Below are 26,463 nucleotides of genomic sequence, written 5' to 3' on the forward strand. Positions count from 1 at the left end.
CCCTTGAGAAACATCGCTTGAGAGTATCAGGTCTGTCTGGGTGAGCCTCACCCCATTCCCTGTCTTGAGAGCCCATCTGCATTGGCATTGCTATTCACACTGCGGTGCTGCACTGACATATCATATGCTTGCAACCCCAGACTCCATCTTAGCAACTTGGCGTTTTTCTGACTGGCTCTGTTTAACCATGTTAGAGAGTTGTGATCTGTCATCACAGTGAATTTTCTTCCATACAGATAAGGCTGAAGTTTTTGTAGTGTCCACGCTATGGCTAGACATTCCTTTTTTACGGCTGCATACATAGCATTTCTCCCTGGGTTGGAGCCTACGAGATGCTCTTCTCCCTCTGAAGAAATTTGGCTAAGTACAACCCCCACCACATAGTTTGAAGCATCCACCTGCACAACAAAGTCTTTGCTGTATGAATTTGGTGATGTTAATGAAAGTAACATGGAACTTCCAAATGCTTATTGCAAGATAGATACAGCCATTATTTCTTCCATTACCAAGTATATACCTCCCTTTGTTAATACACATATTTCACATATTTCAATTCTATGATGAATTCTGAAAGTGAAAATATTTGTAAAAATATAAATAAAAGGGATATAGAATATAATTTGACACACAAGGACTGGCAAGTCTTAAAAATATTAAGTAATAGGAAGTATATAATAACAAAGCCTGCAGATAAGGGCAATAAAATAGTGGTTTTGAACATAGCACAATATTATGAAATGTGCATGGAGCATTTGTATAACATGGAAGTATATGTGAAATGTGATAAAAAAGAATATGAACAAGCAATGTTAAACTTTGAAAGAATGTTGGAAAACACTGTTCGTTTAGTCTATTTCACAGAGAAAGATGTTGAGAATAAACTGCTAGATAGGAATAGTGAAAGAGCTATCTTTTTTTGCTTGCCTAAAGTGCATAAAAATATGGAAAATTCTCCGGGGATGCCCATTATTTCTGCATGCAGATACTTTCTACATAATATCAGCTTGGTGTTGCATAAGATTTTATTACCCTATGTACAGAAGTCTCCAGTATATATCCATGATAGTTTTGATTTTTTATCTAAGATTTCTACCATTAAATGGAATGACAAAAGATATTGGTTGGTTTTGGACGTCAAAAGCCTATACACGAGTATAGAACATAAGGATGGAATCCAAGCCATAAGCTATTCTATGGGTGATGGTCCTTTTTGTTATTTTGTAATTGATTTAGTAAATTTTTGTTTTATTTTTACTTTAACATTGAGTTATATAGACAAAAACAGGGCCCAGCGATGGGGGCAGCTTTTGTCCCCATGTACGTGAATATTTTTATGACTTTTTTTGAGAAGTCATTTTTATCCACGTTAGAATTTGTGAAAAAAAAGTTACATTTTATTTTTGTTATATTGATGATTTAATTTTTATTTGTGAAGATAGGTGGATGGAAATATAACATTTTATATATAAATTACATGAAAATCCTTTCAAATTAAGTTTTGATGGTCTACAGAAAGGGAGAAATGTTGTATTTTTAGATATAGAGTTAGAGGGTAGGAAGAATGGAGAAATTGCAACAAATGTACATAGGAAATTTAGTGATGGAAGTCAATTTTTGTGGGCTATAAGTTGTCATCCACCACACATTTTAAAGGCATTACCCTCTGGGGAAATGTTGCAAATTTTTAGGTTGTGTAATGATAAGGAAAATTTGAAAAGAGAGCTGGATGAAATTAAGAAGATGTTTAAAATGAAGGGATATAACATCTTGGATATACAGGAAGCTGAAAGTAGAGTATGGAAAGAATCAGAGAAGTCGAGACAAGTTAAGAAGAGTAGGTGGACGATGGACTCATATATGAATGAAAATAGATACAAAAAAAAGAGCCTATATATCTTGTAACTGGTTATAATATTAAAAGTAAGGAGTTTAAAAATGTAATAAAACATTAGTGGGAATATTTAATACAGGATAAAGTGTTGGCAAGTATTTTGCCATATAGACCATTTTTTTCTTGTAGTAGGGGAAAAAACTTGAAATATATGGTTATGCATGGCAATTTTGTTATGCTAACGGCAGAATTGATTACAGAGCCCTTTATTAAGGAAACAATAGCTGGTAGTGGTTGTAGGGTCTGTACACATATAGTATCCAGTTTTCAGTATATTAACAATATTAAGTTTGAATCTAGGGGTGTGTTTTCATGCAGAAATAAGGGGGTTATGCATTGAGGTGGTGCCCCTGTTAAATGTTCTGTATAGGTGAAACAAAAAGAGAATTCCGTACAAGATGTATGGAACACCTAAGGGACATAAAAAAACTGTAAGTTAGAAAAAATGGTTGCAACGCATTTTAAAATGTTTCATAATAGTAATGTTGATTTCTTGGAATGTACTATTTTAGAACAAATTGATAGTATGAATATCAGTGAAGAATTGTTAAAACAGAAATTAATGTATAAAGAAACTGTTTATATTTTGAAATATGGTACAGTGATTCCAAAAGGCCTGAATAATGATTTGAATTGGAAGTGTTTGCTTTAAGAAATATTTTATGAGATAATTGATAAATTGGTAGCAATTAAGAAGGTGCTATATAAGGACGGCTATTTTGTACGTCTTTTATTACATGAAGGTGTTTTTATTGAGGCACTAGAATAAAGGATTATTTCAGTGGCTGTTTTCTTTGTTTGGAGTCCTACACATTGGTATCCTGTTGTATCCACAAAGTCTTTGCTGTAGTCTGAACTGGCTAACACAGGGAGTCCTCCCAAAGCTTCCTTAAGCTTCTGAAATGCCTGCTTACATGCTGGGGTCCACACTACCTTATCTGGCCTGTTCTTCCTTGTCAGGTCTGTGAGGGGAGCAGCTATGGTACTACAATTGGGAACAAACTTTCTGTAGTACCCTGCTGTCCCCAAGAATGCCCTCACCTGCTTTTTTGGTAACAGGTGTAGGCCATGCTGGAATAGTTTTCACTTTGGCAGGTTCTGCCCTTATCTTACCACTCCCCACTCTATGTCCTAGGTAGGAGACCTCTGCCATACACACCTGACATTTGCTCAGCTTAATGGTCAACCCTGCTCTCTCTAGTCTGCCTAGCACCTCCCTGACATGCTGAAGGTGCTCTTGCCAGGAATGGCTGTAGATAGCAATATCATCCATGTAAGCAAGGGCAAACCCTCCTGCTCCTGCTAAGGTATGATCTAGCAGCCTCTGGAAAGTCGCTGGGGCATTCGTCATCCCAAAGGGCATCTTTGTGAACTCATACAAGCCAAAAGGAGTCACAAAGGCTGACTTCTCTCTAGCACTGGGAGTCAAGGGCACCTGCCAGTAACCCTTGGTAAGATCAATGGTTGTAAGATACTTAGCCCCACCCAACTGCTCTAGGACCTCATCTGTCCTAGGCATAGGGTAAGCATCTGACTCTGTGTGACTATTTAATTTCCTGTAATCCACATAGAACATGTTGCTGCCATCCTTCTTTGGCACCAACACCACTGGTGAGGCCCAGGGACTGTTTCACTCTTAAATCACCCTTAGTTCTAACATCTCCTGTACCTCTTCCTTCCGAGTCTGTTTGACTCTCTCAAGCAGCCTATAAGGGGCCTGCCTGATAGGCCTTTGGGGTCCTGTATCCACCTAGTGCTGCACCAGTTGGGTGCTCTCTGGTTTCCTGGTGAACATGCCCCCAAACTCCTGCAACACTGCTCGGATTTCTCAAACCTGGGTAGGGGATAGCTGCTGGGACATTGCTACCCCCGCACCGAGGTGTCAGCGCGAGCCTCACTGAGGAGATCAGTTCCCAGATCTCCCTCAGACTTCTCCTGCAGTCCACTGCAAATGCTCAGCGCCAGGGCCTCCCTATCATGGTATGGTTTCATCATGTTAACATGGTACAATTTGTGCCCCTGCCGTCTGCCTAGCACTTCCACCATGTAGTTAACATCACTTACCTTTCTTACCACCTTGTAGGGTCCCTCCCAAGCTGCTTGCAACTTGTTGTGTCTGACAGGAATGAGAACCATCACCTGCTGCCCTACAGTATACTCTCTAGCTCGAGCATTCCTGTCATACCACACCTTTTTCTGTTGTTGGGCTTCTGCCAGGTTCTCTTGGGCCAGGCTCATGAGTTCCCTGAGCCTTGTCCTGAGGTTCAGGACATATGCCACAACAGACTCCTTGTGAGACTCACACTCACCTTCTCACTCATCTCAAATTAAATCTAGAGGTTCCCTCACCCTATGCCCATTCAGCAACTCAAAGGGTGAAAAACCTATGGATTCTTGGGGAACCTCTCTGTAAGCAAACAACAGATGGGGCAAATATTTGTCCCACTCCCTCTTAAACTGATCTGCAAATGCCCGTAGCATGGACTTGATTGTAGAGTTTAACCTCTCATTAAGACCATTAGTCTGGGGATGGTAGGGAGTGGTCTTCATGTGCCTCACCCCACAGGACTTCCACAGACAAGCCAGCAGGTCTGACATAAAATTGGCACCTCTGTCAGACAGTATTTCCTTTGGGAAACCTACCATGCTGAAAATCTCTAGCAAAGCATTTGTCACCTTCTCTGCCTCAATGGAGGACAAAGACACTGCCTCAGGGTATTGTGTAGCATAATCTACAATCACTAGGATATACTTTTTCACTGTGGAACTTGGGGTACTCAGCGGACCCACAATATCCATAGCTACCCTCTGAAATGGCTCCTCAATCACAGGCAAAGGCATCAAAGGAGCTCTCACCTTGTCTCCTGCCTTGCCTACCTTTTGGCCCGGCTCACAGGTCCTGCAGTACCCTCTTAAATTTCTGGAAATTCCAGGCCAATAAAAGTTTTGCATAATATGCCTCTTTGTACATTTTATGCCCATATGACCTGGAAAGGGACTATCATGGGCTATGGCTAGAAGTGCCAAACGGTAAGCTCTAGGTACTACCAACTGCTGTACTCTCTCACCTTCTAGCCTGCCCTCAGGGGTCCACTCTCTGTATAGTAACCCTTTGTCCCAGTATACAGAGAGGCAGGTGCCTCCCTAGCTACCTGCCTCAGACCTTGCAGTGTAGGGTCTGAGAGCTGAGCCTGTCTCAAGTCTCTCCTTGTAACCCTTGCCAGCTCCCCTTCCACAGGAAGTCTGGCATCCTCTGATAGCGGTGCCTCTCTGTCAGCCTGGGTACTACTGCTCACCTCTACCTTTGCAGTTACCCTGTCCAAGGGAATATCAGTACCCACAAGCAGCTGTGGCTCACATTCATTCTCACTGCTACAGCATAGTTCACTCCATGAAGTAACCACCTCAGCAGTCCTGGCTGCAAGTATGCAGTCTGTCTGGGTCTCCCCCAGGCTACCAGACCCACATGCTTGTCTCCTAGCCTCACTGCATGTAACTGCATAAGTACATAGTACTGCCTCATCCAAATCCTTCCCTCTCAGGACATCTGCAGGATGGTAGTTCCATACCCCTGTTGTCTCAAGACAACCCACTGTTGGCATTTTGTCTTTCCCACTTACTAGCTCCCTCACCTTTGGTTCCCCACCTTGCCTCCATGGACATATGTATGCCACATGACCCCACTGGTTGCATTCAAAACATTTAACCCTAGCTCCTGGATGTGTACCTGGACTAGTGCCTTCCCCTGCTACTAGCAGATTATGTTGGGGCAGCTGCCCACCATGGGTTCCTTTAGACCCATGAGCAGTACTGGGGGTCCCTTTCCTGTGCAGGGCTGCACTGCTTGCTAGGTATAGGTCTTCCTTCTTCCCCAACTCCTCTGAAGTAGCACACTGTCTATCAGCTAACCAGATCCTCATGTCCTCAGGCAAAGTGCTAAGGGCTTGTTCCCTTACCAAAAGGTTTGCCAGCCCTTCAAAAGTGGTGACCTGACATCCACTCACCCAGTTATGAAAATAAGTGCTCAGTTCAGCAACATATTCACATACATTTTCATCTGCCTTGCGTCTATACTCACGAAACTTTTTCCTCTACATTTCAGGTGTTAGCTTAAAACATTCTAATAAATGTCTTTTTACAGCAGTATAATCAAATCAGTCAGTGTCATGCATTTTTGCTAAAGAAGTTAGAGCTTTACCATGGAGTAAAGGCATCAGGAACCTTACCCAGAGCCCTTGGTCAACTTCATACTGTTTACATACCCACTCAAACATGTGAATGAAGCTATCAAAATTATCCCCCTCTTTAAACTGTGGAAGAAATTTACTGACCTTTTGTGCTTCTGGGATCCGGTTACTCCCTTACCCATTACCTCCATGACTAGCGAAGAGTCAGCATTTCCCTCTCATGCTTTCTCTGCTGTTCCTGTTCTTCAGCTTCTAGGCTCCTCATTTTCTCATCTGCTTCTAGTTCCATACGCCTGGCCTCCAGCTCTTGTCTCTTTAGCTCCAGCTGGATTTTTAAGTCCACTGCAGAAAGGTTGAGCTGTCCATTCTCCGAGGATATTGTATCTCCACTGTCAGTCTGAGTGTCCTCCAGGCTGCTGTTTTCTGATGCAGCTGTAACCAAGGCTGCGATCAGGTCTGCTTTAGTCAGGTTTCCATGCACCAGTCCCCTAGCCTGGCACATCTCCGCCAGCTGGCTCCTTGTCAGCTTTCCATACTCTTCTGCTGACATGCTGCCTGCTCACCCTGACTAACACTAAGCTAACAAAAGAAATAAACAATTGTGATCTGAACTCTTGAGTATACATTGCGTGGCTGTTTTAGAGTACAAAATACTTTTAGAGATCACTGTATATAAGCTACAGGAATTCACTCTACCCACACCACTACAAGCCAGTTAGTATGTGAAGTAGATCCTACCACTGCCAAACACTTGTGACGACCGTGCCCTGGCCCAGCAATCAAGGAGCCTCAATCCTCACCACCAACACCAGGGAGGTCGTTTCATAGAAGAGAAAAGGATAACTAATACACACAGTAAAGTATAATTTCCCTTAAGTGCACACAGAGATCACAGTCAGTCTGGGGCTGGTTGCTCCTTTGCTTACCAGGTCCCCAAGGCCCCAGTAAGACTCCCCACTGGTGCAGCTGTAGGGTCCAGGTCTCAGCCTAGCTGGGCAAACTAAAACCTTCAGTACCCTCTGTCCAACCAGTGCTTTGTGTCCCTGCCCAAGTAGCTGACACAACACACACACACACTTTGAGATAAGTATTTATACTACTTCACAGACACTCATGGGAAAGGCTGACACAGATTCACCAGCTGTGCCCCTTTACCCAGACTATACGGTAGCAATTTCTGCCACCACCCAACTAATAATTTCAGCTACTAAAAGGCCCTTAAAAGGGTGTCCAATTATTACTGTGCAACATTATTATCCAATGTTAGTATGACTAACAGTCAAGGCTTCCTTTAGAGTGGCCTATTACAATAACCTCTATAAATATGCAATGTACTCTAGAGCTTATCTCTACACAAATCAGCCACAGGTAGAAGGTTTTAAAAATTTTTAATAATAAATAATTAAAACACAAGACAAAACTACCACACTACAGAGATATCTAAGAGTTCAGAGATCACACAGAAACTTAAAACAATACAGTAGGACAGGTCTGATTTCAAAGAAAAATATCTAATTAATCTTTACTAGCTTTAACTATTCCTACAAGAAATCATAATGCTGAAACTTACATGTGAGCATAAGGCAGAGTTCTGGTAAGTTAGATATCCAAGATCAAAATGCTTTGTCTCTTGTGAGTACTGAGAAATATTTAAACATTACTAACAAACATGTCTGTAAGGCCCTTCCCAAATTACATCATTTTTGACGCTTTGGTTTTCCCAGTATTCATACTGCATCATCTTAACACCTGGTCTGAGTTCTCAGGCCACAAGCCGCATTATTTAGCAATCTAACACAGCCTCAGAAACTTACAACAATACATTCTAGCAGAAACCAGAGCAATAAAACGCATTCCACATCTAAATTCTGGTCATAAGCATTAGCCTTAAAACAATGGACATGAAACCTTCATCCAGCCACACTGGAACTGACTTGTAAAACATTAATAAGATCTTTTCAACTTTAAAAAGACACATTTTAAATACTTGGCTTGGTTTTCCTTACAGCAGATGGCAATGTTGTAACAATCTTCAAGTTCACATTTTACAGCGTTTTCTTACATTTAAAAACACAAGCCTGTATTTTACATTTATTTATACAGTTGATAGAATTATGTATCAAATTCTATTTGACTAGGCTGGCAACCTTCGCCCATATCTCCCTAATCATCACACACCCTTCCTACACAGCATACCCAGCTCCCCCATTACCCAGCCATGTCAGTCACTCTCTTCCTCGTTCTTAATTCCACCTTCTAACATTGTGCTCATTGCTGATCCTTATCACTGTGCCTTTCCCCACCTGTGCATATGATCATGACTGTACCCTACTCAGACTGCTTTGTTACATGGATAGGTTATTTCTGATGCATACAGCTTAGCCTGAGTGTAATATTGCATGCATCAGTTTTAGTCTTCATTGTGTCCAACCAGATCCATAGCTGTAGATGAGGCATTGCCAGTGCTTTGGCATACAGTGAGAATTTTGGGAACTGTCTGGATAGCCCATTGTATATAATAACCTCTGCGTTGCACATTACCTGACAGTTGACCAAGTGGAAACCCTTTCAGTTGGAGTACCTTTCACTCTGGCAGATCATGAAGTTGTGGAATGAAGTACTTAGTAAATTCATTAAGCGCATTCATTATCAAGTGCTGGAGATATCAGTAGAAGGATTTGTGTGGGTAATGTAGGTATGGGTTTGAGATATTGATGCCAAAGGTTTCAAATATATCAAATATTTCTGCATTAGGTGTGTGTGTGCGTGTGTGTGTGTGTGTGTGTGTGTGTGTGTGTGTGTGTGTGTGTGTGTGTGTGTGTGTGTGTGTGTGTATATGTATGTATGAGAGGAGCGTTAGGAATAGAGTAAGAACTAGGGAAGGGAATAGATTTGGTTTTGTGCATGGGTGCTTCTGTACCTGGTGAATGTACAAGTGTTTTATGTAGTGGTATTGTTATGGAAAGGGTTTTTCTAAAATAGGGTGTAGGGTTAGAATGAATTAGTAAAAATGGACAGGCCCTGCCCATCCTTACTAATCCTGCCCCATAATCCCAACCCACATCTTACCTTAGAAAAACCCTTTACATATAACACTGCCCCTATTCAGACAAAGTATGTTCAAATTTAGGTGATAGGGTTTTGGTTAACTGGTTAAAGAAGGAAACTGTTTTCCTTTTTTGATTAGTTTTATTTTGATGGTTTGGATTTTTAAGTAAGTAGATTTTTCAAAATACTGGCACCATTCACTTGCATTGTGATAATTCTGCATTTAAATAAATTAGCATATACTCTTCAGTTGATATACTGATGTCTGTTTAGACAAGGCAAGACCTTGATGGGAATATGGGTGCATAGGCTTCTCCATCTCTTGAAGCATAACATCAAGGAACTGGTGTAGTATTCTTGAGGAGGATGCCTGTGATATGCCTAGCATGTCCCTTGATGGCTGCTGAAAAGATCATGTAACAAGTGTAGTCAATCCTACACCTACCACATTGACCACATAAACTGGTATTCCATGCATTCTGCGGAGTTCCATTTTAGGATGACACATCTTGAAGCTGTCTGTCTATACGATAGTGTTTGTTTCCTTGGTGATGGTATGTTAGGAGCAGTCACTTCTGTCTGCAACTTAGGGGGCAATAACAAATACTGTTATGGCTACTGGCTGCAAGATAGGCCTCTAACATACTCCTAGCATGTAAGGTCATTCTCTGTTTTTGTTTTTTTTTAACCAAAAAATCATGGTAGTATAAGTTCACTGGCACACACAGCTCATTATCATTATTTTCATAAATTTCTGAATCATTCTGCCATGTTGTTTTCTTCATTTGCTTTCATATTTGGGTACATTGACACAATATTTCTCATTTATGTATCTTTTTATGGTCATTTTTCATAATATGTCATTTGTGCAGAATGTAGGCTTAATTCTGAGGCTGAGAATCATTATTTCCTTCTTTGGTATGTTAGAAAATTAAGAAATAATTCAAATCACTCCTTGGAACGTAACTACAATGCCACGTCCTATTCAAATCCTAAAGACATTTGCAGCAAACTTGTCAGCAAGTATGTTGCCATTTTCTCCCCTGAAATTATCATCCCCATCCGAATCATACTGGAGCTATACCCCTCCCCCACTATCTCAAAGGAGCTTAGACTTAAAGTGTTCTCTAAGACCCGAAGATACTTCCTCATTGAATCCTGACAACATTCAGCATTGGCTTACAATGTTAAGCAGACCTTTGCTGATCTCCTTCTTAAATTGTTCAGCCAAAGCCTTGCCACAAGCCATGTTCCCGATCAGTGCAGATTATGGTGGTAATGATGCCCCTTTATACAGTGGGTCCCCACCACTGACTCAGTCAACTGTAAACCTGTTGGATATAGTTTTGTCTGTAAAGTCATAGAACACATAATCACTGGCTTCATTAACCAGGACATTAAAGAATTTAATCAGGCTTGACCTACAACAAGTCAGATTTGTTACAAGCAAGTCATGTCTCCTCATTCTTGCGAAAACTTTGAAAAGGTCACGCAGGCCATGAACAATAGTCACACTGTTCACCCTGCCCTCCTGGAACTAGCAAAAAAACTTGATACCACACCACATGATGGGATTGTAAACAAGTTAATGGCCCTAAACATAGATCCCTGTGTGGTAAAATAGACTGCAAACTGACTCAAGGACAGAATGAGTGTTGTCAAGGCAAGTGATGCCTCCTCAATTAAGGAAAAGTGACCAGTTGTGTTCTCCAAGGTCAGAAATGAGCCCCCTTCTTTTTAGACATTTATTTCTTTGATCTTAACACTAACAAAGATTTCTGGCTGACTAAGCTTGCCGATGACTGCAGTTTGGGTGAAGTTGTCAAATAAGCAATTGATAAAAAAAATTCCTTCAAATGGTGCACTGAGAAAAGGCCTAGACTAAATAATAAGAAATGCAGTATCATCTCCTTCAGAAAACAAATTGCTACCACCTACTGCATTAGTTAGACCCAACTCTTCAATGAATTTGGCATTAGAGACCTGAGCAACTGGGTAGATGGCTCCCTCTAATTCATCACCACAAATCCATTGTAGTCAGAAAGTTCTTCTACATATTACAATTAATTATTAAAGGCATCATTTCCAAAACTGAGGAAGCTATTGTTTCTCTGCAGTCTGACCTGGTTAAGCCCATTATAAGATATAATGCACCCTTTGGCAAGTATCTCGCTAGCCACATCAGAAAACTCAAAAGACCACATATCTTCTAAGAAATAAATCATATGTGTGTGTAATGAGTGAATATTAAAAAAATATTGTAATAGTTTTTCTTTTTTATAATTGAATGTGTACTCATGGTACTATGTAATAAGTGATGTTAATAAAGATAATTTAAAAATATTTCTAAGAAATAAAATTGATAATACGGCTAAATACTCATTGCTAATGTAAGACATTTAATTGAAAAGTAGCAAACACTAACAAAAAACAGAGAATTACTGTTCATGAGCCATTCAAGGTCTCTTGAGTACATAAGTTAGAAATGCAGTATAGTACACATCAATAAATACAAGGCAAGGAACAAACAGTTGTGTGAATCATGTATGTTAATATACTTTTTACATCTGTGTGTTCTTCTGGAAATAAAATAAGAACACAGTCTATTTTTAAATTCTGCTTTGTTGGCCATGGTTTTAATTTAATAAGTATTTTTATTCTAGATGTAAACAACATAATTGCAGAACAAGCTATACCTTGTGGTTACTATTCTCAGGTTACCACCGGCATACCTTGGGTTTGTTCACTTATTTATGTGTATATGTTTATTTGTTAACTAGGTATGTGAGCTAGTCTGTGGACACTTTTTCAATCACGACCAAAGCCAAGAGGCAGTAATAACAAAAAGCACATAACTGTTTGGATAAAATGCATAGTCTAAACTAAAATACAAGTCAGTTGCTTTCACATATTTTGTGTAATTTGGCATAAGTTTGGACTTACACAACATTCATAGATTTTGTGTATTCAGCAATTAGATATTTACCTTATTACGAGAATAGAATGAGCTATCATTATATACAATATATGCGATTAAGTGTAAATATGAGTTAAGCTAACTTGATGGTGAGAAGCACAGTTAATTCATGGTGATAAAGCAAGCACAATTGTAAGTATTATTCAGATGTTATTTTAATTCTTTTTAAGTGTGGTATACCTTAATATGTTGTGGACATTTGATGGAATACAGTTCTAAGAAGCTGGCACAATTATATTATAAGCACACTCACCACATACTCATTTATGGGCTTGGGGGCTAACAAGGAGAGTACCTTTTGGTTCTGATGTTCTCATCAGGATCATTTTATAAGTTTGTGCCTCAAAGGAGACCAGTATGACTCCTTGATTAATTTGAACATTAGAGAGTTTAATAACAAGAAGGCTGTTCCAGAGACAGGTAGACAATTATGTTTTTCCTTTCAAAGATAGGCAATAATGCTCATTTTGGTTAGTAAGATGAAAGTCTTTAAAAAAAGAAAACCAGAAAAAAGAACAACTTTTCAGATCTTGTTTTCGGCTTTTGTAATAATGAAGTCTCATAAGACAAGTTTAGAGAGATTAAGGGGAGAGTATTTTCAGACTTGGCATCAGAACAGTAATACTGTTTTTTTTATAGCTTTGGTGGTTAGCAAATTTGAATTCTTGTACAGAAAGTTAAGCTGTTTAAGGATGTTATCAACATGTTTTTTTCTGTGTGTACTTGAATGGACAGGTTTTGCTTCAGAAGAAGGCTTTTACCTTTGTGTGGTAATGAGTTTCAAGAGATTACCATGTGGGTCTGATATTTTCAAAGAGGTCAAGTTGTACATCTTTTGAGGAGTGCCAAGGTAAGTAACAATATTTTTAAGGTATTATTACAAGTATGTTAAATCCAGTCTCAGACGTAAAGGAAGTCTTTCTGTAAGGCATTTTCTAGAGCATAGATTAATTTATGTTGAGTTAATTAAGGCTTTACCATCTGCACAGAGTATACATTTTATATATGGGAGATCACAATGCAGATTGCTTAAACAGGGAGAGAATAGTAAAGATATAAACCTATAGAACACCTTTAATAGAATATCCTATACCAGAAGGCTTTGCTTTGTACTATGGCCTAGAATGTTCCTTGAATACATTGTTAGAAAACCAGCATGTAATATTTTTTGGAAAAGCCTGAATGAGAAAGTTTTTGTAGCAAAATAATATGATCAACATTTTTGAATACTTCTCTGTATGTGTGCCTGTGTCTTAAGTGATGAAATGTGTTTGTGCCTATGTCTTAAGTGATGATAATTTAATAAAGATGTTAAAAAAAATTGGCTGCTTCCTTAAGATGAAGGAATATTTCACCATTTAGATGGCATTCTTCCATTTTAGTTATGTGATTAATAGGTAATAAACTGTCATTGTATTATATTTACAACAAAAGCTCTGTTGCTTATCAGTAAGTATATTGTATCTATTTCTAAACTCAATAATTTAGTTATATCCTACCTTCTCTAAGAGTTTTTGATGAAGCAGTGAAGAACAAGCTAGATACAACAACGAAAAGAAAAAAATAATTAACAGCAGAGGGTTAAGGTTACTTAACAGACTCATTAACACGTAACTCTAATATTCCTGATATGTTAATTCAAAAGAATTTTACCAAAATATTTCTGGATTTTTTATGGTGCCAGAATAAACCAAGAATTGCTGTAACGCATCATATTAGATCTGATTTGGGGGCAGTATTGGATTTCCAACAAAAAATCTTACTCAGTAGCTTCTATATTTAAAACAATTTCTTATTGTATTGATCCCTTGTATGAAGCCAGATGGAAATATTATATGAATGTATCCTCCTCAAACAAATTAAGAATTCTATTAAGAAATAAAAGATAACACTTTAACATGGCTCTTTAAAAGTTGTATTTATGACAGAATAAGCATCCCGGGTTCATCATACATTGATAGTCTTTTGAAAGCTTATTAAAAGCTGGTTATTCACCATTTTTCTATTGCTAACACATCATCTTTCTTAGATGGGGCCAATTCTTCTTCTTCTTCTTTCGGCTTTTTCGCAGTTAGGGGTCGCCACAGTAGATCACCTGTCCTCTCATGATTGGCAGTGGAGTTTTACAGTGTTGAATTGCCAGCCCCGCACCCAATCTTCCACAGAAAGCAAACCCACGCACGCACTCACTCACACCTAGGGCCCATTTAGAGTGTCCAGTCCTCCTACAGCATGTCTTTGGGATGTGGGAGGAAACCGGAGCACCCAGAGGAAACCTACACAACCACAGGGAGGACATGCAGACTCCTCACAGAAGGCACCCCAGCTGAGGATCGAACCAGAGAACCTCTTGCTGTGAGGCGGCAATGCTAACCGCTGCACCACCATGGCCGCCCTATGCGGCCATTATAAATAAAATATTAATTTTAAGGAACACTGAACTGCCCTGTTGGTCAGATTGTTTGAAGGGTCATAAAATGTATTCCTCAGATAAAAGTAATGGCATGTTTAGTCTGAACTAGAAGTTGGTTCAGAATATTAGGCTATACCTGCAGAAACAAATACAAAAAAATAACTATCATTCGTAAAGATATATTTTTCCTGTTTTAGATTATATGTCCCTTGTATTTTGGAGGAAATATAAATTCTACCAGAATACTAGCAAAAATAAATAACTTGATTTTATTTGCAAAAACTGAAATAAAGGAAAATTGCTGGCATTATATTAAAAAGTATCATTTAATGAAGTAGAAGACAATAATTTTTATTTTTTAAATCTGGAGGTTTAGTTTCATATTTTTTGTTCTAGATGACATTTTCTTACAGATGTATTCATATGGCATGTTATACTCCACAAAGCTTAAGTAAAGTACATAAATCCATGAATTACAAATGGTTGAGATGTTGTAATTTATTAAAACCAGACTAGGAACTTATTCTTTTATTCTTGTGAAAACTTAGGGATTTCTGATCTAAAACTGAAGATTTTATAAAATCATTGTAGACAGATAAACTTTATTTGAACAAATGATTAATCTTGTTTAATGATGCATTCAGGAACATAAATGTAGATTGTTATGGACTTTATTAGCTACTGCTAGGAAAATAATTGCAAGAAGATGGAAATGTAATAGATCAACTTTATTTCAGGAATTTATCTTATTAACCATTGAAACATGTCAGAAGAAAACAAATGAGATTATTATGACTTTTAAATTTAAACCTCAAAATTAATAATTCTGAACAAAGTTAAAGCTCGTATTAGAGAAATATAACAAAGAGTCTTAAGAAAAATGGATTTCATTTTAATTTTTATAGATAATCCCTGGGATTCAATAAACTTCATGTAGGCTTCAGACGAAGCTTACACCGAGTTTACATGTTTGTGCAATGAGCAGCATCACTTAATTAATATTCATGCCAAGGCTTACCTTTAGATGTTAGCAAGCAGGGTTTTGTAGCGGCCAGGAAACCGTGTAAAGCAACACAGATGGTGAACTTAGTGCATCAAGTGCTGTCCCCAGCCCACTCAGATGGATGTATATTGATGTACACCCTTCTACGGGAACATAGTCCATCTGGAGGGTGTGTTGAAGTATGTATCACACTGTGTCAGGCAAGTGTATGCTCTGAGTTATGCTATAGGTGATCTGTGATGTTGTCACAGCCCATTGTTTCTGTATGATGGGCCTGCATGAACGTAACACAGTGCATACTGCCTATCTTGCTCTGTCCTAGGGTTTGGATATAATCCCCCTACTCAAGTATCATTGACAAACTCTACCAGCTTCTGATTAACATTTAAATCACTAAATGGTTAACCGGTGTCCTCCGTGACATACCACATACTGTGAAAGTTGGTGAATCAACCTCTACCATTGCAGCTGTCACCAATGGTGTACCCCCGAGGATCTGTGCTGGACCCTATACTGTCTGGAATCAATGTCACCATTGGTGTACCCCCGAGGATCTGTGCTGGGCCCTATACTGTCTGGAATCTGTTTCCAACAGTCCAGGCTACAAAATACGACCTCTAACTTACCAAGTTCGATGATTCATGCATACTGGTTGCAATTATTGAATCCACCAATTATGTGATTATAGTACAAGAGGGGCTAACACACACACACACACACACACACACACACACACACACACACACACACACACACACACACACACACACACAAATAATTGGTGCCAAAGCCACATGGTCTACTAATAAATACAGAATGTCTCAGGATTTTTGCCATATGCAGAGTTGAAATTCCTGGTAAATACGCTATTGACACCACTCTCACTGTATTGAAATCAGTGATGCAAGAATTGGGAAAGCATGTAGATAGCAGTCTGAACGTCAACCAAGTGTCCCTAGTGGTATGGAAAGGCTATGTCATGTACCTCAAAAGTAAAGCCATTGTTTCCAGATCTGAGGAGGATATAACAGCTCTGTACTCAAACCTCAAATGAACACTAATATAGCATAATGCTTCCTTTTGCTTCTACCTCAACAGACACCTGCAGCAGCTGGACAGACCACAGGGGTTTCACACCAAGAAAATACAGGTCCTACAAACCATGCCATGACTTACATGGACATACTGAAATCCTGTTCCTGAAATTTGTATTGGAAAGGATAAGGTGACTTGTGCCTGGACTACAGGGCATCCCTGACCCTGCCCTGATGTGTATACTGCATATTCGCAAATCAGCAAGGTCTTTTGAGAGGAAGATGGTAAAAGCAATGGTCCAGATGCTGTTGTAAAAAGCTGTCTCTGTCAAACACACACACACACACACAGTTGACTGCAGTGAGAATAAAAACATACCTATGTAAGTACACCGACTACAGAACACAATACTTTACGCAAGTGCCACGGCACAAGTCTGACTTTTACATGGCTACAGGTCAACTTATCGTGGATGACATCAGCAGTGTATGTTGGAGAGAAGAAGTTTATAGGCCTGCATGAAGTGGCTCTGTAGGCATGTGCAAGTATCAAAATACTGTCAATTGATGGGATTGGAGCATTAACTACAGGATACATACTTCTACTCTTCTGGCTATACATAGACACACACAAACACACACACATACTTGGCTGTAGTGACAACAGAACCCCCACCTATGAACACAGACTACAGAATGCAAGCGCCAAGGCACACGTCTGATTTTTGCAAGACTGCAAGTAAACTTATAGTAAGTGACATCAGCAGGCTACGTGGGAGACCTGCATAGGCGCATAGCTTCATATGTGCATAGGAGGCTACTAGCCTAATGGCCCTACTGTGTTTAGAAGCCTAGCTGTGTAAAAACACAAGTACCCTTATTCAGCACAGTTGGATGGTCATTGTTAGAGCAATTTTGTGAGCAGCACCAACTGGCTCTTTCCATGATGGAAATGGGTACCACCCCAGAGGTGACTTTATAATCACCCAACCAGTAGTCAAGGTTGTGCTTGAACAAGGTCATTGTGGAGCACTTATTTACACGCAGTGGGATCTTGTTACAGAGGAGTGTGTCATCGGGGGATATATCTGTCTCCCCAGCATGTTCTGTTTATGTCATAGGCTAGGTTGGGAATGCTGGGCCAGGTTATCCTTGTCCCATGTGATTTGCAGATGTGTAGCATTTCCAGTAGGGCAGGGTCTGAGGCTGCTCTGTAGGGCAGGCCTAGGTCACCTGTCAGCAGCCTGCAAGATACTGAGTACACTGACAGGTCTTAAAGTCTTTCTGTGTATGTCATGTTTGGAGGCCTTGGAGTCTCCCAGGCACAACCATGTGTTTTCTCCAATTGCTTCAGATGTCTGGTGAGGTAGAGACAGAAGGGAGCTTTGTACCCAATTAGTGGTCTGATAAGGGTAGAGTACAACAGAGGAATGACTACCCTGGGCTTAGATGTGATGTCAAGATGTATGGTGTGCACAATGTAGAATGTGTGTGCTGCCCCTAAGGGCACATAATGATGAAAGTGTAGATTACTATCAACATGTGTTTCCAGGTCTCACAACACTGTGTTTGAGCTTAGAGGGGTGCTATGTATATCATAATTAGCAGGGGTACTTCATTGCTAAAGGGGACAATGAGCCATTGTATGCTTTAAGGTTTAGTCCATGAGTTTGGTACCAGTCATTTGTTTGGCAGCTCCTTCCATAATATGTTGCCATCAATGGGGGACTGTATATTAGTGTGTCCAGTTACGTCATCTGCAAACTTGGTAAACCACAGGATATCTATCATTGCCTGCACTTCAGGGAAGTAAGTTATTAACAGTTGAGGGCCCAGCACAGATCTTTGTGGCATTCTAATGGTAATTGGCTATTGGTAGAGGTGCAGTCCTCAACTTTGAGAGTGTGTATTATGTCAGTGAGCCAGTTGTCTATCTCTGTACTGTTGTAGGGCTTAATTTCCACATGGGAGATCATTACTATAAAACATGAATGGGGGGATAGTGTCAAAGGCCTTGGATAAGTCAACATAGGTGGTATATCCTGTTAAACTTCATCTAGGTCTGTTGGGTCAGTATCCAAGAAGTCCACAGGATTCAGTAAGCAAGATGTACCCTTGACAAAAAAAAATGGATAGGGTCAAGTCCGTGAAAAATGGTCCATGCTGATTCCTTTCCTAGCTTTGCAGATAAGTGTTTTTAGGCATATAGATCAGTAGTTGTAGTTCTGCATGTTACCATATTGATGTGCATTACATAGCACACAACATTTGCTGTTACACTTTGTACTGTGGTTGTACTGTGGTTGTTATATGTCTGGAGAAAGTGCTGAGACATCAAGGTGGCAGTGCTTCGGGGAGTGACAACAGATGGATGCATTGTAAATATGTGACATATTGTTAGATAAGGCCCTCAGTTTTTAATGTTTACACATGTAATTTCATGTCATACGCAGGAAATGTATGGTAAGCAGTAATACAGCATAATATAAACATTTCCATAGCACGGCGAGCAGCAGGCTTGTTCAGTGGTTAGCAAAGTGCATATACATGTGAGATATACATGTTTGTATGTAGTTGCCGCTTAACTTGATTTTGTCGCAACATGTATTAATGCATTGATACATTCCTTTCTTGGCCCAGATGGTATAGGGTTCAAGTAAATGTATATCTCATACTTTAAAATACTTTTTATTACAGAGTGATATTGCAATGACATGAATTGTTTATATGGGATGTGTTGCTGCATTTTGCCACTGCTCACCGTTGCTGCACATTGCTGCACGATGCACACCTCCTTAGAAAGATGGATCCAAAAAGTGAAGAAATCCATTGCTTTCTCTGCTACTTATGTGTGTTGTGTGTGATTTTATTTTTTGACCAGATTAAAGGTGTTAACATAGGGTAGATAGGAAAGTGGTGTAATGGGGAGCAAGCAGAGGGAAGAACAAAGTATGACAGTTAGTATTGAGTCTCTGGAATATAGCTGCTACTTGAATGACTCTGTGGCAGCACATGTTAATACAGCGATACATTCCATTTTGGGGTCAGATGGTACTGTGTTCGAATACAGCTGCATGTAATACTTTTTTACTACTTTCACATTACCTTTGGTGCGAGATGCACAGTATTGAGCAATAATGCATCAAAGAAAAGAAATTGGGAAGATAGGACAGTGGTGAAATGGGGATCAAGCAGGGGGAGGAACAAAGGGAAAGCAGGACAGCAATGTGCAGGAAGGAGATAAAGAAATGGATATTTATTGTTCTTTCCTAACAGTGTAAAGTGAATATATATCTGCCAAATATTAACTAAATTTGGACTGTCACCTCCAGAAAGAGGGGTGACCGCAGCGCAATCATATTGTATAGCCAATTGCATCGAATCAAGTGTGTCAAGAAGACACGTGTGCAAAATGGAGAGCTATGTATGGGACTTTTTTAGAGAAAAAGAGCGAGGAATGTTGGGGAAGGGATGTAGGAATGTCTGGTTGCGATAAGTTGGGTAGGAGAGGAAGTACTTGCAGACAGACAAGAGATGGGCGGTGATGGACACAAAAGGTTGGGGGACAGCATGATTGGGGTGAGGGTGGGGACATCACGAACCCATGGTTATCAAGCTCGATGACAGTGAGAATCGAGTAATTATCCATTGGACTGTCATCACTATCACTTCACTCCACCACTGGCTGCAGTGCCTGATGTCTGGGTCTCCTCCTCCTGGTATTACATAAAATGAGGGAGAGCAACTTGTCCAGCCAGTGTAGGAGTGCACCAGTAGTGCAGTACACAACCCTTTGCACCATCCTTGGCAATTCTGTGCGGGTGATAAAATCACCACCTCTGCCACTGATCCCGGAGAGTAAGTTGGTTCCCAGATGTGCTAGGCAACTGTGCTGGAGCCGGTGGAGGGGGGAAGTGAATCCTGTGGGGCAGGCCTACCCAGCTGTGCTGTGAAGCATTTAGTGATGTAGTACACAGGGATGACATGGATACATTTTGACGACACGTAATAAAAAATAAATAAAATAAAAGAATATAAGGGTTGGGGTGAGAGAGAAAAAGAGATAAGCTTAGTGCCGTCATATGTGACATACAATGCATTGATACAATTAATTGAATCTATTATCTTAACTTTTGCTTTTTAAGACTACCACTTCTTAACAGCTGCACACTATGCTACAGATTGCAGCAAGTACTCCTTGACGTGTATATATTGCACATATGCGTGTTTCAGTTATATGGATTAGTTTACAACAGGGCAAATGTGCCACTGATGTAGAGCTTTTACTTTAAATTACAAATTGAAGAATTAACAGTATTGTGTAGTTGGGAAGTGTGGTCTTTGAACCCATATCCTCTGACTAAAGTCTGATATTGTACACTTGGTTTGTGCTACAGACTAATGCATGCATACTTGTTTTACAGTTGAGATATGCACGCCAAATTTGATATTGTAATAGTGGACTCTTGGTTAGTGCTACAGACTAATGCATGCATACTTGCTTTTACAGTTGAGATATGTATGCTCAATTTGATACAACTCTATAAAATACCAAAAAAGCTATCTTTAACTTTCAATATTAGACTAATGGTAGTATTCTGCTGCATATGTACCACATGCTTTCCTCATCCTTGCCATTCTAGCCCCATGGGTTCATACATTGACCTTACAGTCCCTGGCAACTGTGGGAAAAAAAAAACAGAATAGAATACAATTATGAATACCAGTCTTGCCTATATTCATCTTTTAAGTCATACAAGTACTCTCTGTAGTTGATACTTACACAGGCGTGGGATGTCCGCAGTCCTAAATTCCCTGATCCAGTGGTCGAGGGTATCACTCTTCCTGCTCTGGAGACCGTTGTAGTGATGCCTACATTGTTCACGAGTGTGGGGGATACCAGTGCACTATTTACAGCCCGGGCCAAATTATCCCAAACTTCTGACTTATACTGGGAGCCAGAATAGTCCCCCTTCAAAAGCTTGGTACTGTGGTTCTTAACTAGGAGTCCAGTAAAAATCTTGGTCTCCTGGACACCCCATCTCTGTGCCCTAAACCTGACACCTTCCCCACAAACACCTGCCATGTCTGCCATGGATCTAGAGCAATAGAGAATAGGTTCATAGGTTCATAGGTTGATACTAGGCTATCTGCCCTAGGGCATTTATAAACCTAGCCAGAGTGTGTTTGGCTTTCGCCACCCTTTTAGATTAGTTGACTGTGCCTCTGTATAGTAGGTCACAGAAGGTAGCCCTTTTAAGGTTAGTTTACTGTACCTCTGTCAAACAGGGACACAGAAGAGATCCCAGGGGTAAACTTACGATCTCTCATCCACTCGTCAAGATTTCTCTTGAAGAGGGTCAGGCTCTGCCTAACATGGATTGGGATTTTGTTCCACAGTGAGAGGAGCCTCTGGAATATGAATCTGTCCCTCCAGCATGTCCTATTTATTTCTGTGCTGAGGTTCAAGTCCCTGGAGTGTGTAGTTCTAAGGGATTTGGATTTCCTGAGGTGAAGCATATCCATTAATTCTGGGTTGGACATGGCTTTATACGTCAGACACAGATCGCCTCTGAGTAGGTGGTATGCAACTGAGTAGAGCTGGAGTTTCTTTAGCCGAACTGCATAGGGCATCTGTTTGAGCCCCTTGATCTTCTTGGTGAGATACTTTTGGGGTCTTTCCAGTTGCTGAAGGTGTTTAAGGTACATCCCAAATGGGGCATTGTACTCAATTATGGGCCTGATAAACGATGAGTAGAGGGGCACAATGACTTCTCTTGATGTAGATGTGAACCCTTTCATGATAAGGTGGGCTATATAGGTCTTTCTAACCATTTTGGCAACGTGATTGTCAAAGGAGAGATTGCTATCTACTTGGGTACCCAAGTCCCTAATTATTTCTTCTGTACTTAATAGATTACCACCTATGTGGTAATTTGTGGGTACTTTGTTTTTCCTAAAGGGGATGACTATGCACTTTTTGACATTTAGCTTTAGGCCGTGGCTGTGGCACCAGTTATCTGTCTCTGTGAGACCCTTTTGGAGGATGCTTGTGTTAGATGGAGAGTTGATTACAGCACCCAGTTTGCAGTCATCTGTGAACTTGGTCAGCCATAGTCCACCCGTGTTAGCCTGTACCTCGGAGAAATATATACCGAACAAGAGAGGTCCCAGGACTGAGCCTTGTGGGACACCACTTGTAACTGGTTTAGAGTCTGACATGGCACCTGCTATTCTGACAATGTGGGTTCTATCCCTGAGTCAGTTTGCAACCCATCTTGTGACATAGGGGTTGATATTTAAGCTGGTGAGCTTATTTATGATGCCCGAGTGGGGTATTGTGTTGAAGGCTTTTGCGAGGTCCAGGTAGGCTGTGTGGACTACCTTCCCTTCATCTATGGCTTTGGTAACTGTTTCAAAGAAGTCGACCAGGTTCAAGAGGCAAGATCTGCCCTTAATGAAGCCGAATTGGGTAGGATCCAGTGTCTGGAGGTTCCCAATGTCTTTGTTTATGAATTCCATGATGATACGCTCCATAGCTTTGCAGACCAGGCTAGTCAGGCTTATAGGGTGATAGTTTCCGGGGTCTGTTGTGGCACCACCTTTGTGGAGTGGGACCACTGTTGCTGTACGCCATTCCTTGGGAACATAACCTGTAGTAAGGCTGAGATTGAACAGTGACTTTATATGAGGGTTTAGTTCTTCTTGGAGCTCGTGTAAGACACAGCCCGGGACACCGTCTGGTCCCATTATTGCTGTGTTTTTTGCTTTGGAGAGGGCAGCTTTCACCTGTGCATCTGTGATCTCAGGAAGGCTACACTGTGTTGGGATAGACATTTGCTCTTTTGGGGGGGAAGGGGGGAGAAGTTTGCACTGATCCTTTCTGCCAGGATGTTGGCAATGTCTGTGGGTTCAGTGTATTTTTTGTCATTTTGCACTAACAGAGCATATCTGGGAGTTGCCTCTCAGGTTTCTGACATAACTAAAGAAGGCCTTGTGATTGTCTTTAGTGTCTTGTGCAATTTTTCTTTCGAAGTTGGCCTTAGATGATTTTATGAGGGATCGTAGTTTCTTGCTGGTACTGATCAGTGACGCCTTCCGTTTTTGGGATTTTGCTCTGTCATGTAGTAGCTTTCTCCTTCTGTTGTATAGCTTATTTATGGCCGGGGTCCACCAGACAGGTCTCCTGCCTTTGGAGGAGTGAGTCTTTGTTTTATTTGGGATAGCATGTTCCATGCATTCCTGTAGGTGTCCATAGAATGCTTTTGTAAAGGATTCTGCATTTTGGGCTGTATTTTCCACTGGTCCGGGGGCTTTGAAGGATTCCACCTCAGTTTTGAGAAGTGTGAAGTTTGCTTTTGAGAAGTTCTTCACCATGGTTTCCTTGGCTAGGGGTGGGGGCGGAATATGGATGTCCAGTGAGATTTGTTTATGGTCTGAACTTACCAATGAGGGGTATACCTCTGCTGTGGAACATAGAGACCCCATGTTGGTGATGACCAGATCCAATATGTTTTCCCCTCTTGTGAGAGTGGTGACCAGTTGTTCCATAGCATTTGAGTTTATAAATTCTAGGAACCGTTAGGCGAGGGTGTTTGGGCTTGAGTAGTTTTCCCAATCGATGTTTGGGTAGTTGAAGTCACCCAATATAACAGTGTTTGGAGAGACCTTCATATTCTCCAATGTTCTCAGGAAAGCTGAGTGAGGTTTCTGTGTTTGGGAGGGTGGTCTACAAACTTAAAGGCAGTTTTGCCCACTGTTAGTTGCACATGGATGGACTCCGATGCTTCGTGCAGTGCCACTAACCTGGAGGTGGGGATATCTTTGATAAAAATGGATACTCCCCCTCCTTTTGTGGTTCGGTCCGAGTTTTGGGGCCGGAAAGCATGATATGAAGTATAGCCTGTTAGTGCTGGGATGCTTTCCTGCCACTTACAGTCATCACATTTACTGGGAGTGTGAACACTGTTGGAAAGTGTTGCGCTTCACTTTGCGTGATGGTAAGTGGAGCGCAGCAGTAGCAAGCAAAACAAATTTAAGTTTATTGGATGCACAGGCAGTTGTGTAAGTGTGTTAGACAAATGTGAAGGCCATGGCAGTCCAGATAGCAGAAATATACATACAGGAATACAGTACACAGTATACCCACAGTCATACGTTTGAGAATAAATGTGATAATACAAAGATAAATGATTAGAAAAGTGATACAATTCTAGTGCCTCAGCCGTCATACATACAGTTAATATCAGCTACACCATGTCAGGTGTTATAAGTGAGAGTGACTATAATGGGAAGTGGAAGAGCAGTATAAGTGTATGGAATATGCTGTTTTCAAACCCAGGACCATGTTTATGGCAGTCCTACACTTACACCTGTTGCTGCAAGGAGTTTGAGAAACAATGGTGTATGTTGAAGTTCATTGGTATAAACTACAATGTCACAACAGTAAAACAAAGGTTGCACACCTTGTACTAGAACCCAGGACCTTATGTACTCCAGCCCTACACTTACACTTGCCACAGGAATAGTTGCATGACATTCCCTGTTTTACTAATCATTCTTAAGGTCTTACTGTTTGCCACCTCGCAGCATTGCTTAGTGGGTTTGTGCAATGCCTAATAGTATTACTTGAGAGCATCCGGTTTTTGTCCGGGTCCTGTCTGGCCAGTTGTCCAGTTTGTGCTAATCTTGCAAACAGTGCCCCCCCCCCCCCCAAAAAAAAAAAAAGAAAAAAAGAGAAAAAAAAACCAAGGGAGAGCTACTTGAAATGAGGAAAAGCAATCTATGGCATACACACTAGAAAATGTTAGTACACATGAGATATTTCTACATAGGTCTGGATTAGAACTCTTCCCTCCAGTGCACCTTCAGAACACAGGATGGGTGCCTTATCTCTCTTTGCCACACAAACAGCTTTGCAGCAAGGAACTTAACTCAAAATGCACACAACCAACTGCAACAGCATTTACAGTTATATCTAACCATACAAATATTATTTGTACATTTACTAGTTTTGGATGTAGTGCACCTAGTGAGCACATAACCTGTCATGATTATTGTTAGATTAGGGACTTCCATTTTTAAAGTAGTTATTAGACATTAGACAGGCTAAAGGGTAAAATAGGCCTAGAAATGGTGTTTCATTTATGCATAAAAGACAGTTAAGCAGAGAGAAAGAATAACTTGGCTGGTCAAGCTTGAGAGACAGTTTATTGAAAAGGAAAGATAAGGATAAAGTGTGTAGAAAATAAAGAATGTTCTTTTCTCAAGTAAAAGATACAATCTTGCCAAGCAGAAATAGAGTCCCAACAGAGAAGCAACGTTCCTGTAATCAAACTAAATAATGTCAGCAAAACAGTCATATGCAGGAACGTGTCAGCTTGCTAAAAAATTCAAATTCACATCAGCGAGAGTCAAAAGATACCAGCAGAACCAAGTGATATATCCAACCAGTCAAAATCTTCGTAAACCAGAACGTCCTTTATTAACTCCAGTTAGCGCTTTCACCCAAAAGGGCTTCCTCAGACTGTACAAACTACTCTAAAAACACAGCCCATATATAATGCGTATAATTAATCAATCAAACAATTAATGAAACTCATCATAGGGTGTTCCACTAATATAATACCTATTGCTTTCTTAAATGTATATTATACATAGTGCATAAAAAATATGCAGTATTAGATAAAGTGCAATAAAACATACATATAAAATATATATTAAACTGAAAATGATAAAAGTTTATATCAATTCATTCATTCAAATGAATTTTGATGTTATATGCATTACGATATAATTCATTGTTATCCCACAAGATGGTGCCAAACTGCTATTTTGCTGTATCATGTCATCGCATTTAAACGCTTCTTGAAATAACATCAGCAGATCTGTCCAAAATGTAAAAATTCCT

At 40.3% G+C, this 26,463-nt stretch overlaps 1 long non-coding RNA gene across 2 annotated transcripts in view; it reads left to right on the forward strand.

The window, feature by feature from the left end:
* Positions 1-26,463, forward strand: part of LOC122790461 — a 496,227-nt gene that overhangs the window by 32,587 nt on the left and 437,177 nt on the right. For both annotated transcript variants that reach the window (XR_006363022.1, XR_006363023.1), the window contains exon 2: positions 12,839-12,953. This is a non-coding gene — a long non-coding RNA (uncharacterized LOC122790461). The remainder of the gene's footprint in view (positions 1-12,838; positions 12,954-26,463) is intronic.

The sequence above is a fragment of the Protopterus annectens genome, chromosome 16.part0 (assembly GCF_019279795.1).
Source record: "Protopterus annectens isolate FY-2018-M chromosome 16.part0, PAN1.0, whole genome shotgun sequence".
NCBI classification, from domain to species: domain Eukaryota; kingdom Metazoa; phylum Chordata; order Ceratodontiformes; family Protopteridae; genus Protopterus; species Protopterus annectens.